The sequence below is a fragment of the Cydia splendana genome, chromosome 12, assembly GCF_910591565.1.
Source record: "Cydia splendana chromosome 12, ilCydSple1.2, whole genome shotgun sequence".
Classification (NCBI taxonomy): Eukaryota; Metazoa; Arthropoda; class Insecta; order Lepidoptera; family Tortricidae; genus Cydia; species Cydia splendana.
The window spans coordinates 5,816,095-5,830,099 of record NC_085971.1 but is presented as its reverse complement, the minus strand read 5'-3'; the positions used below and the strand labels follow the sequence as shown (position 1 = coordinate 5,830,099).

The following is a 14,005-nucleotide window of genomic DNA, read 5'->3' as shown; positions in this document are numbered from 1 at the left end:
GGACCATTCACGGCACGGGACCTAGCTCACCTCGTCCCCCGCACCCCTGTATTTTTGGCAGCATCGGTTTCATGAAATAATGGCTCTAAACTCCGTCTAGAGGATTCCTAGTCTATGATGGTATCTAACCCCTCCACACTTGGGTGCAAGAACAATAGGATCAGCCATAAATATATATTTTTTTACAACGGTTGTAATAACGTCTTTCCAACTACTGTGCAAAAAGACGAGAAATGCTGTGTCGCGCGAATTCGCGACTTGACAGTGCTAACCGCATAGGTGATAGTGATACTGCCTGAGAATAAGGACGCGAAGCCTGCCTGGGACGGTTGGCGGTTGTTTCTTTTTGCCAATTAAATTTTATACATATCACCATCATCCATCACTAAGTACTTAACCAAAGCAAGATTTGGTTGATCTAATCGGAAAACCTTTTTGTCTATAGTCTGTGCGGAAAGAGAAGAGTCGTGGAATGTATGGGGCCCAATACATTCCACGACTCTTCTCTTTCCCGAACAGACTATACTATACTTACACTACTGTAAGCTTATAAAATACCTACATGTCCGCAAACGTCAGATTCCTGATTCTTGGCGTTCGTCTCAACCGGGTTTCAACAGTGGAAAAGCTCCTTAAGGCCTGCAGATGAGATGCGCATCGCGACCGGCGACGGGAGGCGCGAGCGCAGTCCGCCTCAGCCGCCGGCGCGCGCACACGCTTGCGTACGCACCCGCGCGTCCAATCACGACGCGGTAAATAAACGAGTGCAGAAGTTCGCGATAAGCGGCTCCGCTGCGCTGTCAACAGACGATAGTGAGTTTTTGTGCGAGCTTAATTGGGGGTTAGTGCACGTTAATTAAACAGTGACTTCTGAGTTTTTCTTGAGGATTCACAGTGCAGAGGACAAATTTTAAATAACGTTACTTTATTTATTTTGCTGATCTTGTCTGCAAGAGGTTGCCTACCCGCGTAGTCACGCTGTCATGTAAGTACATAGGTACTCGTATGAAGTCACCGCCGCGCGTGGCGTTATCTTTAGATCCTCACGTGTGATAATAATTACGGAGGCAGTAGAGCGGTATTCCACTTTGCCTTCATTACATTAGTTGCGACATCGAAATCGCTAATGGGTACCTACAGTTTTCAGCAATAAATTCGTAAGACGTTATTTTTTTCTAAGGTGGATTGCAGTTAGGGGCACGATTTCCTTGTACAGTCACCCAACGAAAGCCGCGAAAATATCTGACACGATCTTATTTGTAGAGCCATAAGAGCGTGTCACATATTTTTGCAGCCTTCGAAGAGTAACATATTATTGCAGGTGAGTGTACCTATCAAAAATCCAGATTTTGTATATTTGTTTTTTCTCTAGACAAAAGCGGGAAAATTTACATATTTCCCTGAAACAGCCATCTCTTCCGTCCCACGCTCGCTGCGCTTGAGCTAGAGGGCTAAAGCAGTTTACCTAATTTAGAATCCAACCCGGGTAAACGTGCAATAGTAGATTGTTAACCAAGGGATGAAAGTAGTGTCCGACCGAAGGTTCGGTTTCGGTTTCGGTTTCGGCCAGTTTCGGCCAAAAAATCATGTTTCGGCCATAGTTTCGGTTTCGGCCAAAAAACGGCCGAACCTTTCGGCCGGGCCGAAACTTACGAAATGGTACTTCGGACAAAGACTAAAAGTTGGGGAATAAGTAGGATAACAATATTAATACCTACATATACTGATTCATGTATAGGTACAGAAATTAATTGGTTTATTATAAAACACAATTCCACTAATGAGGGCGCCACTGGACGCTCGACGCAGTCTTAAGAGGCTGTCAATACCTATAACGCGCACCCTGTCTAATTGTATCGGAGTGAATGAGATAGCACTGTCGCACATAGCCGTTGGCCGAGTATCAGCTCGGCCCGAGTAGAACGATGTCTTTTTCGCTCTTATTCACTCACTTATTCAGTCATTTTCCTATCTACCTCTAATGGCAAATTTTAAGCGAGGCTAAAGGCTACGCTCAACTAGTGCCGCAAAGTTGATTTTCTCAATAGTTAATATTTTGCGAGGCTGAACAGCTGACTATTGATTAAAACGAAGAAGAAACCCTTAAAAGTGTCTCCAGTACAATTTTTCATACGAATGCTCGACCTTAGCCTCACTTTTTACCTCAATTTACCATTGGTTTGTGTTCCACATGTCCTCTACTTCAGCTTAGCCTTTGGCCTCGCTGCGCCATGCTCGGCCTGCGGTCTCGCTTTTAAATACAATAGACATTGGTTGGAGTCTGTGTTCAACTACTTATCCTGAAGCCTGAAGCACGGCTTTGACTTCGCATGAAAGTTCGCCTCACTGGGGCATTTCGGACTTTTAGGCCCAGGTGAAGATCGGTAGGTACCTTGCGATATTGTTAACAAAAAATTTCGCGCTCGCTGCGCTCGCGTTTTTGGTTGACCCTGTATCTACATGTTAGCTTGACTGATGAATGAATAGAGTTAGAGTGCAATGTTATTTATACGTCACAATTTCATAGAAGTTTTGACGTTTAAAATAACACTTGCACTGCGTGTGTTATCAAAATCGTTGCAGAATTTTATTGGTTTAACTCTAGTAATTTTCTTAAAAAACTGCTTAAGTAACATCAATTTCAAGGACATTGGGTGTTGATAGCCCCATAATATGTGTGTAAAAGCGGTTTTATGACATTTTTCAACGATTTTAACAAGTCTACAAAAGTTTCGGTTTCGGTTTCGGTTTCGGCCGAAACTAGAGCCAAAGCCGAACATTCGGTTTCGGTTTCGGTTTCGGCAAAAAAACATGTTTCGGTCGGACACTAGATGAAAGGCACTCATTTTTGCCGAGGTAGTTTGGCGCTCGAACGCAGTGAGAGCGCCAATAGTCCGAGGCTGAAATGATGCCTTTCACCCGAGTTAAACACTCTACTTTTCATTCCGAATACGAGGAAAGTAAAATGCATGTGTTTTTTTTTAAAACATGACTAAGTATACATTTTTATAGTATTTTTTGAGGGTACATTCAATTAACAATTTAGGCAAAAGTATTGTTTTTTATGGAATAGGGAGTCAAATATCAGAATGGAAATTGTATAACAAATCCATTTATACACAAATTTCAATTGCTTATCTTAAAAAAAATCGTACGTGGAACCTAAAATGCTCTAGTGCAGAAACGTATCATTTTCTGCACACCTTTTAGAACAACAATGACCCTCTTTCAGAGCATGAGAAATGAAAAATATTAATGTCGTGTCCAAACATCGGCAACCCTACTCCTGACCACAGAAATGTTCAGAAATTGTGAAAATTATCCTTTAGGTTAGCTCTGTTGTGCACGAAATTAGATCACCTGGGTGACCTGGGTCAATTAAGTAGGTACTATATCTAAAATAATTTTTTGTTCGCCTTTACGTCATTTGGGTACTCACACGGAAATTTCTCATTTTTTTATGGGATGCGACCTTAGAGCATTTTATTAAATGCGACATTTTCATTTGCAAAATGGGAACTCCCTTAAGGTAACGCCTTGTGAAGTTTTCCAAAAATATTTGAGACCTTTTCAATTTTTTGGACATTCTCGCAACGCAACTTGCACATCTACTACAATGACCTACATATAAAGGTAACACAGGTGGGCAGTATGTATGATGTATGGGCCACTAGTTGCCTGAAATAAAAAAAAATCATTCATTCATTCATTCAATAAATAATAGTTATTTGTACAACAAGAGATCAAAGTTTGATATTTCTTTAAGTGCTTATTTTGAGTACCGTGCAAGCGAAAGATTCTATAATAGATTCACGAGCGTTGCGAGTGAATCTAATTTAGAATCTTGAGCGTAGTAAGGGACTCAAAAGCGCACGAGATGTAAATAACTTTACGTCACCCTAGGCCCATAAGTGGGATTTTCTTCCCACGGGACGGGAAGAAAATCTCACTTCCTGGCCAAGGCAAGACGTAAAACTTTATACAAACCACGGGCGGTAATTCGTAAAGCCCCAGATCGCATATTTATGCCCCTCACCCTCGGTTCGGGCCACAAACACCTGCGATCTGGAGCATTTACGAACTTACCTCCCTAGGTATGTAATGTACTACTCGTATTGATCTCGTGAGGTACACAAAATTTTTCACCTGCGCAGTGAGAACATACCTATTAGACAACTTGAAAAATGTAATCCTTCTTCATCACTTAATAAGCTGCACTCATGTTTTCTTCAGATATACAAACAATTAAGTTTAATTACCGCAATCGAACACAAAAACAAAACGTAATAATAAATTTCAGTAAAATAATATGGAAATAACGAACATCACCTGACACTTCAATCGACAACTTTTTTTTGTAAAAAAAAAACTTTTTAAGATACGGTCCGAATTGCGGATACGTACCTATTACTATTTGTCAACTATGGTAGAAATTCTTAAAAGTAAAATAATTAATTTTGCGTGATAATCTGTGTATTTTTTTAGTTCATTTTTAATTGTACAATAAAATACCTAAAATATAGTATTTTATCAGTTTTTATTAAATCTTAAACTTTATTTTTATTAATTAATTATTAAGAAATGTGGTATGAAGTTTTCGGGGGTCTATTATAAACCCTCAATATACCGTTGAATGCCGTTTTAACTTTTTTTGTCTGTTTCTTTTTGCTAACAGTGTGAAAGGGACAGAGATAATAGAACCCAAGTATTTCGAACTTGTATTAGACCCCGCATGTTGAAATGATATTTCACTATAAAGGTCACTTGAATGTAATTTTGTCTCACTCATTTTCATCGCATTTTGCTCACTGTTGTTGAGAAGCAAAGTACCCTTGTTCGAGCTGCTGAGGTGAAATAGTTATTTGTACAACAAGAGATCAAAGTTTGATATTTCTTCGAGTGCTTATTTTGAGTCCCGTGCAAGGGAAAGATACTATAATAGATTCACGAGCGTAGCGAGTGAATCTAATTTAGAATCTTGAGCGTAGTAAGGGATTCAAAAGCGCACGAGATGTAAATAACTTTGATCTCGTGTAGTACACAAAATTTTTCACCCTAAGCAGTGAGAACATACCTAGAGGGACAGAGATAATAGAACCCAAGTATATCGAACTTGTATTAGACCCCGCATGTTGAAATGACATTTGACTATAAAGGTCACTTGAATGTCATTTTCAAAATCAAAATGCGATTTTGCTCACTGAGTGAGACAAAATGACACAGTGAGCAAAATCGCATTTTGCTCACTGTTTTTAAGAAGCAAAGTACCCTTGTTCGAGCTGCTGAGGAGAAAATAATGTTATGTGTTTAATTTAGTTATCGCGCGCGGACCAAATTTAAAAGTAGCTGTAGTAACTGTCAATCAAATAATTAAAATAATGATAATTCATGTTTTATGGTGGGCTTTAAACGAATCGTTATTCAAATTCAAATAGTTGACCGTTGTGTGGTCGCCATAAATTAAGCCAAGATAGTAGTAACATTCACAGGTACCTATTAAAAGAAAGGTACCGTATTAAAGCTCAAGTTATAGGTTTGTATGATCTTTATAATGGGGTATTTTTGTTACAAACGGTTTATTAATTATTTGCATAGATTATCATAGTTATATTTGCATTCTTATAATAGGTAAGTACCTAGATGTACCTAGGTGTCTCGTTTTCATTTAACCGTTGTACAATGTTGCAGGCTGCAGCGGCAGCGAAATTGATATCAGCCAACTTTAAGGCTGCACCACACTGATATACCTACTCCCGCCGGATTTAAATTAATGTACCTATCTATGGAATTGTGCTAAGTCTCGTAGCATAAGGCGTATCATTTGACCGGCTAGCATGATTGCTTAAAGTCGCGCTAGATTAGTGGCGTCGCGCGCGAGAACGCAACTCATGCTAACAGGTCAGGTGTGTAAACACCATTTTCATTATAATTTATAATGTTTTAATATATTACAACATTACAAGACCATTATAATTTATAATGGTCTTGTAAAATATAGGCCTTTTAAGATGCTGATAAACAAGATATTTTAACATAATCGTACATAAATACCTATACCTACTGGAAACTCCGTACGATGCCATCATCGTCCGTGATAGCGCCATGTCGTCGGCTACACGATTAATTGATCATAGTGATGGTATCAAGATGAAATAGTCGCTGTGCATTTAGGTGTGAAGCTGACGCCGCTCGTAACTTGTCGTAAGCCTACACTTGCGTTGTACCTACGTGCCTATTCTCACTGTTACGCGAGTGCAGGTGAATCGAGAGCCTGAATCATTTACAAAAGCGAAAGTTTATCTCTTCTTTTTCCGAGAGGTCGTAAGGATACTGAACCCTTTGAGTTCTAGTCGGTGACATCAATCTAAATCGCCCGCGTTTGTTTGACCAGCGAACGGTAGGTAGACAAATCAGAACTTTAATCTGTGTATGTACCTACCTACCTTCGATTACTTTGCTGACTGTACCTTAATACGATCGTAGTGTGGAGAGTTTGGCCTTAGCTTAAAATTAATCGAATAAATTGGTTTTTATAGCTTCAGTACTACAGATTAGTGACAAGTTTCGTGCTTTATGATGACGGACTATATTTGAGGTCGAGGCTAAGAATCCTAACTTTTAGTACCTAACAAAAAGAGCGCTTATACTGGTTTGCCTGACTGAGCTCGTCTGTAGTCGGTAGAAGATCTGAATACTTATTATTACTACCCCAGCACTAGCGCTCCCACGCGACACCCGACACCACAGTACAATACAGACACCGCAACGTGCTACGCCGTCCCGAGGTTCATTCACTAACTTATAGTCTAGTGGTTGCTTTAGGTCTACGCATAGGTCTAAGGAAAGTTTTTCATCTTACACTTCATTTTGCCTCCCAAAATGTCCCCCGACAAATTCTGACGTTTCAAACGAATGTCGCTTAATGTATCGATCAACACTATCAACGTCAGGCGCAATCAACTGTCTTGATAGAGTCGGACCAAAAAAAGTCTGCAGCGGATTTGATAGCCCACGCAGTGCAAGTGCCATTTATACGTCATAAATTCATAGAAGTTTGACGTTTAAAATAACACTTTCACTGCGTGGGCTATCAAATCCGCTGCAGACTATTCTTGGTCTGACTATAGAGATTTTTGCCATCACATCACTATCGAACATCTTCAAAAGTATTTGAGTTTTGCACTCTCGTGTGGAAAGAAAAAGAGTCGTGATATGTATGGGAACCAATACATTCCACGACTCTTCTTCCGCACAGACTACCTACTCTGTAATGTAGAGGCCTAACGGAGCCGACATCACAGAATAACTAATAGTACTACCGAAAATTCACTCCTTCACAAAAGTCACATTTAGGTATAAAATTATACCTATACTCGCCGCCTGCAACAAAATTGAAACTTATAACCGCGCACGAACGGTGAATCTTCTTTGCGCGAGCGCCACGTGACACTACGACTATCGTGCGGTCGAGCGGCAGCCCACTGCCATACACCTGCCGGCCCGGGCGGCGCGCCGGCCAAATGTACCTAAACTGCGTAGTGACATCCCCCTGCCGACATGTCTCATTGATCAAGGCTTCTTTTATTTAAAAATCTTCTGATCGCGGCTGTAGCAGCAAACGTAAAATAAAAGAGCGATTTATACTGTGAGTTATTATGCGTATTTGTCCCGCGCCTGTGAATGGAGTTGAGGATATTAGGAGCAAATCACGGGAAAGTATAAAACGCATTGTGAATAAAACAGCGGCCTGGGGTGCAAGCGCATGTATCTTAATTCGCACGTCGCGCCCGTGAGATTAGCTCGCGGCTCTAGTGGGTACTTGCGCAAATCGTCCACCATGGCGCAGTAATCGTCTCGTGGGAACGGCGGGGCGCGTATTAAAATTCATTATATAAATTGTGGAGTAGTCGGCGCGTGCGGCGCGCCGCCCCAGTAATTGCGCGCCCTCAGCCCTGACCCGCGACCTGCCGCGCCGCGCCGGCCACTCGCACTCTCGAGGGCCGCGCGCCGCGTCTCTATCACGCATCCTCCATCTCTAATACTCTAGAAATAGCGCGACGTATGTATTGCTGGAGTTGTACCCGTAGTAGTTATTACCTAAATATAAGAATAAGAAGAATAAGAATATATTTATTTGAAAAGAACCTTGTCCATATGTTTTGTTTCACCTATCTAGGTACATATATCGTATAAACATATGTATAAGGTCCGGTCTATTATCCCAGTGCACCACAATAATGTTATCACAGAAGATGAAGAGATAATTTAGTGTGTACGATACTGTAAACCACGCAACAACAACACGCACGTTCTCTTCAACTTTAGATGATTTGTTTGTAAAACTGTCACTCACGTACGACTCGTATGCGTATCATGTTCAGCAGTGTAGGCGTATTTTATGACGAACCTGTCGTTAGGTATTAAATCCGTTAGCCTTTCTAAAAGTTAAAGTAGGTAAAGTATACCTTAAGATTTTTACGATAAAAAAAACTGTTTCTTACGTTGTGAGGTTGTGACTATTCAATACATTTTGATACTCAGATGACTAACATATGTTGTTGATAATGTTGATGTTTCATACGCACAAAACATTTGAATATTTTGTAGCCACTAATAGTCTCTAAAAACGTTGGTTGACCAGTGACCACAGCATCGAAATCATGCCTACCATAGGTATTATAAATACAATAAATTTTCTTTTCACAATCATTCTAGGTGTTGTTCTTCATTGATCATTACTACACAGTACAGCTCTTATATAAATATTCAACGTAGGTATAAGTAGCATGTGAACAGTTATCCATCATAAAAGCGACTTTCCATCTCATTGTTTTGCCGTAGTAGTCACCGCATGAGAAATGATCTGGAAACCTCCACTAACTTTTAGTTTGTTGTTGTTAAGATGACATTGAATGGTACCTAATAACCCAAAAACTGCTGGCAGATTTTCGCTGCAAGTCTACTTCCATAATTCTTAAATAACTACCATTTCATAACACCATTGTTGACACTTGATATTTTGTACAATAAAATAGATTCAAGTAACGTTAACTACATTAGGTTATGAAACCAGGGCGTTTTCATATTTAAGTATAACATTAACATAATTCCTTGAAAGACGGTGTCCTACGAAACTGACTCTCGGCAGATTGGGGTCTCAATCCCTTAGGACTTAGGAGTTAATGTGGTCTCCAGGGAGCCTAGCCAAGGACCAAAGATGACAATCGTTTGCGCCGTAGCAAACGAATTCTCTCTCCTCTCTATTGCATTAATATGGAAGAGTGATAGATAAACTTTAGCGTTTTAGAACAAACTTTAGGTACTTATGACGGATAAAATTGTCAATTAATATTCAACGATCGGTGCAAAAGAAATAATTACGTATTTATTATTTAACTATACTGATAACCAAGCTTCGTGCCGCTTTGAAGAAATAGATCGCGAGTTAATTTCATTCGTTAACTTGGTGTTAGTTAGGCAGGGAGAGTCCACCTTCTACGCTGGATCTAAATCCAATCAGATAGTAGCCAATTAATTAGAACCCTGAACCATCGGCTTACCTACCAACTTACACGGATCGTCAAATTTTTAAGAGGTGCAGTCCCCGCGCGCTTGTTGTGGCTCGTGAAACTGCATGATTTGTATTCCGAAACGACGAAAACAAAATCGGACGTCAGCGTCCGTAAAAGATAATCCGGTTTCGGGCCGTCGTCTCTAGCGTACGCGGGGCGTGTGATGTGACAAACTCACATTTCATCATGCAATTGTACTCCCAAATGCGGACCCAGCGGTCCATCCGCGGGCGCTTCTGCGAAACGTCTCCCTCGTGCATTCCCATTGATTTGGCGAGTGGACTTCTCAAGAAATCCATTGTAAATTGACCTCAAGATCCGTTTTAATTGTTAAGCGCAGTTATTCTAGTTTGATTGTTGGACTCACCTGTGCTAGGCAAGTGATTGTAATCACACCCCAGCTCCGGTCGTCGCAAATGATTAGGGAGCTTGTACACTGATAAACGTCAGTCATTCTTAGCTAGTTTTTGTTGTGAGAGGAAACATCGTGCGTTTTCTATATAAAGCTATATCTTATCCACTATCATAACCATATCAAATAACTAGCAAAATGAAAGTAAACTTTGCAGTCCTGTAAGCCAAGCACGTCTGAGAGACAGAGAGTTAGAAACAGGCGCCGCTGCAGTCCGTTTAAACAAGACGCAGTAACGCTACATAAAAGCCTGCACGGTTAGTGCATTATTGCAGGCGATGTGGGGCATGCATTCCTTGTTTTTGCGCTCGGAGCGGTCGGGCAGCTCGTCTAGCTGTCGCGGTACTGTTGCGCTCTTATCAGTCTTATCACGCCGCGCTGTCTGCCGCTTAATTGATGGCTTGTCGCGAGGCGCGCGACTAACGAACCGGCCGCACCCACATGACTACTACAGTGTTGAGTACATTAGCACACATGATTGTCTTCTTAAACACCCTTTCCTGGTGTTTGGGTGGCCCTTACTACATTTGATGCTGATAGGGCTGTTTCGGGTTGTTGAGCCACGACTAGATATATCAACAAAATACAGTTTGTAGTGAAGAGCGGCTGGTGTGATCTGAATGGCCGGAGAGACTGCTATAGCTCGGTGAGATGTAGAAACTCTCTGGGCAATGTGATTGTCTTAAGTTTGTGTCCGCCCTAAAAACGCAGCAATGTCGTACTCCGCGCCGGGTCGTAAAAACCACGTCGCGCTCCAATCTGCCCCGCGCCCGCGCGTCGCAACCCCAAATATTCTTCGAGATGTATCCACTCATTCGAAAATCGGCACGCGTTTATTGGTCACGACGAAAGCAATTGGTTAACAGCCAATCCCTTAAACGACAAATTAATAACGGAAAGTCCATAAACGCTTACTAACTTTTGTCAACTGATCGTTGTGAAAGCTTTTTCGCGCGAATTCTAAAATCAGTGTTTTTTTTCCATCATTTGTTAGAAACAATCATGCGCCCGTTAATTTATGTCATACAGAAAAATACCAAGTTTTCTTTAGTGATAATTTCCGTGCCCTTCTTGCCGTCTCGCTATAGGTATGCCTTACATATTCACTCGGTTAAAAAGTCCTGCTATATATATTGCAGTTAAGCTTAATAGATACTGATGTGCATGATCTGACCTTCGTGATCACATGTAAATGAAAAGATTAAAGACGACCGAATTGTTCACGTAATAACTGCATTCATCAATGTTTCCCACGCATGGAGCTCGTGCTTTCAGCGGTGTACAATGCCTATGTTTTCGAGTCGAGCGAACACTGTTCATAGGTGGTTTTGTATTCGACTGTGAGCGCTTGCCGGGGAATTTAGCCCTTAGACTACGTAACAAAGTATGTTGTGGTTCGTCTTTTAGTGTATTGGTTGGTAAGACTAAGATCTGTGAATTACCACCTAGGAGAGAGTACTTCACTCGCGTTTCGCCGCGTCACGGTGTCTAACGATGTTCGTACGCTGGTACGGCGTTACATTAGAGCCAACTGTTGGACCTGAGAGCTTGTCGAAGCCTCGTTAATATCAATCAGTCAAGAATTACGATCTGATTTAGTAAAACGATTATCGCTTAGCACCTTGTTAGAAGCTTTAATGGTCGAATTTGCCAACGCACCGCTTTAACGGGCTCGTTGGGATTCATTGGCCGTGCAAGATAGTCTGAATTAACCTAAGAGAGTTATGTTATAATAACTTAAAACGGAATCTCAGAAGGGTAGTACAATCTGCAGATACAGATAGGTACCTTTATATTTTATTTAAGTTAAAGTACCTAAGTAGAATAGAGGACATTCCTTCAAAAATAAATAACAAACATATAGAGATGTCATGCTCCACTCAGCATGCAAAGGCACGGCTAGGTTTTTGAAGGGCGTTGGATTCCTGTCAAACCAGCGGGGTGTGCTGTGCGGGACAGCATACTGCGCGACTCGTAATACTCACTATCTTTTATTATATATAGCTAACTACTCACCATAAATATTTAACTATCCAATTAAAGGGGAGATGCCAATTAACGTCCTACGGGTTACTTTACACTTAGCGGATTCATTATTTTTAATCTTCAAAGCAACATCGAAACTTTTACCTACCCATAATTGCCATAATATAGAGCTCAACATGAAAATCGTCTACACTAAATACAGCCAGGTTGTCAAGTATTTTTTTTTGTAGCTAAGGAAGGAAAAGTGCATAGGTATTAATTTCTCTCTATTTTTCAAAAACTAATTTCATGAGTAGATTAAAGCCCTATTTAGACGATGCGAGAACTCGCATGCGAGTTTCATTACATTGCGGTTTTTGACCAGTTGGTTGAATTGGACGTAACAAAAAGTCCGCAATGTAACTAAAATAGCATGCGAGTTCGCGCGCTGTCTAAATCAGCCTTAATTATGTTTTTCCTTTATATTCAGAGTGGGGCTAGAGCTGGGCGAGGCTGCCTTGGCGCCATGCCGGCATGCTGCTGCCCGACCAGACGTACGAAGGCGCGGCGCGGGCCCTGGCGCCCGGCGCGCCCGCGGCGCCCGCGCGCCTGCCGGCGCTGCTGCGCGCGCACCGCGTACGCCCGGACTTCTTCTGCGCCAACCGCCCGCGCCGCCCGGGACATCCGCGCAAGTAAGATTACTCTATAGACCGACCGCTTAAATGAGTCCTCGCCTGCGCGGTACGGCGGCGACGGGGTAGGACGACTAAGGGTGGCGAGGAAGGTGCGGGCGCCGTACGCCTGCCGCCAGCACCTTCCCCGCCATCGCCAGCAGGCCCCGCCGCAGGCGAGCACTCATTTAAGCGGTCGGTCTATAGATACCGTTTTATTAACCTTTTCGACGCCGTGTCAAAAACAAAAGCTGTCACTCGGACGCCACGTCACCGAAGTGTCAAAACTGAAATTGAACTTTATGCATATGCACGTAGGTCTGTGTTGCTCTGTGGTCTGTGACCGATTTATCGGTGCGGATATATCGGTCATTGGCGTCCAAAAGGTTAAGAGTGGTACTATGCGGTAATTGCTATTAAGATTATAATGAACATACCAGTGTATTCGAATGCCGTTTTTTATTTGTGAAGAATGTGTGGGACCTATTTCGAATACATCCGGAAAGATGGGCTAAATTGTATGGTCAAAAGTGGTGAAACACATGTGAAGTCGTTACCCAGTAGTGGGATATAATCTAAATGTAAAGAAACACTTTTGTTGCAGGGCGGTGACGGAGGGTGCGGGCGGTGAGCGGCGGCGGCGCGTACGTCTTTCTGCGACACCACACGGTGAGTACCTTATATTTGAGTAGGTGTAATAAATACCTTATTAGACTTCACAAAAGGCCTCTCGACATAGGCTTGACATAGGAAGAAGGAGCACAACCCCACGGTCCAAGGCTTTTAAGAGGGTGCGCTCAATATATAAAGCTGTGAGGCAGTCTTGACTTCTGTCTTTTATATTTATATCAAGAGTGAGACGTAGCCGTTCGTCAGAGCCACATAGGACAGGACAACTTCGTCGAAGTGTCTCCAACGCTGACTTATAGTAACGGCTTACCCGTTCGGCTACTCAGTCAACAAACTCACAAATCAGCGGCCGCTGGCGTGCTTTTCCTAATCACCCATTGAACGTGTCAGCTGTCCCGTCCGCTATACACTAATCGACGAGGCGCTCCATTTTAATAATAATATCTGGGAGACTTGACGTGAAAATATATAAAAACTCAAGAATGTACGTTTTCCCAGAGACTTATAAGACAGCTAGATCGATTTTCGCCCCCGAAAATCCATTAATAAATATATGTAAAGAAAAAATACACCTACTTTTAAACAAATGTAACACTCTAGGAAGTGACAGAAGGTGATGTATAGAAGAGTCGTGGTATGTATAATACATTCCACGACTCTTCTCTTTCTGCACATACCTATTACCTACGACCTACTCTATCTATGGAAATGTTCCCTGTTGATCGGTGTAATTCTGTAATCCCGTATAGGAACAA

General features: G+C 41.8%; 1 long non-coding RNA gene across 1 annotated transcript; it reads left to right on the top strand.

The window, feature by feature from the left end:
• Window positions 1–592: 592 nt before the first annotated feature.
• On the top strand, window positions 593–13,288 carry LOC134795392 (uncharacterized). Its single transcript, XR_010144810.1, has 3 exons — window positions 593–985; window positions 12,440–12,641; window positions 13,225–13,288. It is a non-coding gene; the product is annotated as an uncharacterized LOC134795392 (long non-coding RNA).
• Window positions 13,289–14,005: the final 717 nt, after the last annotated feature.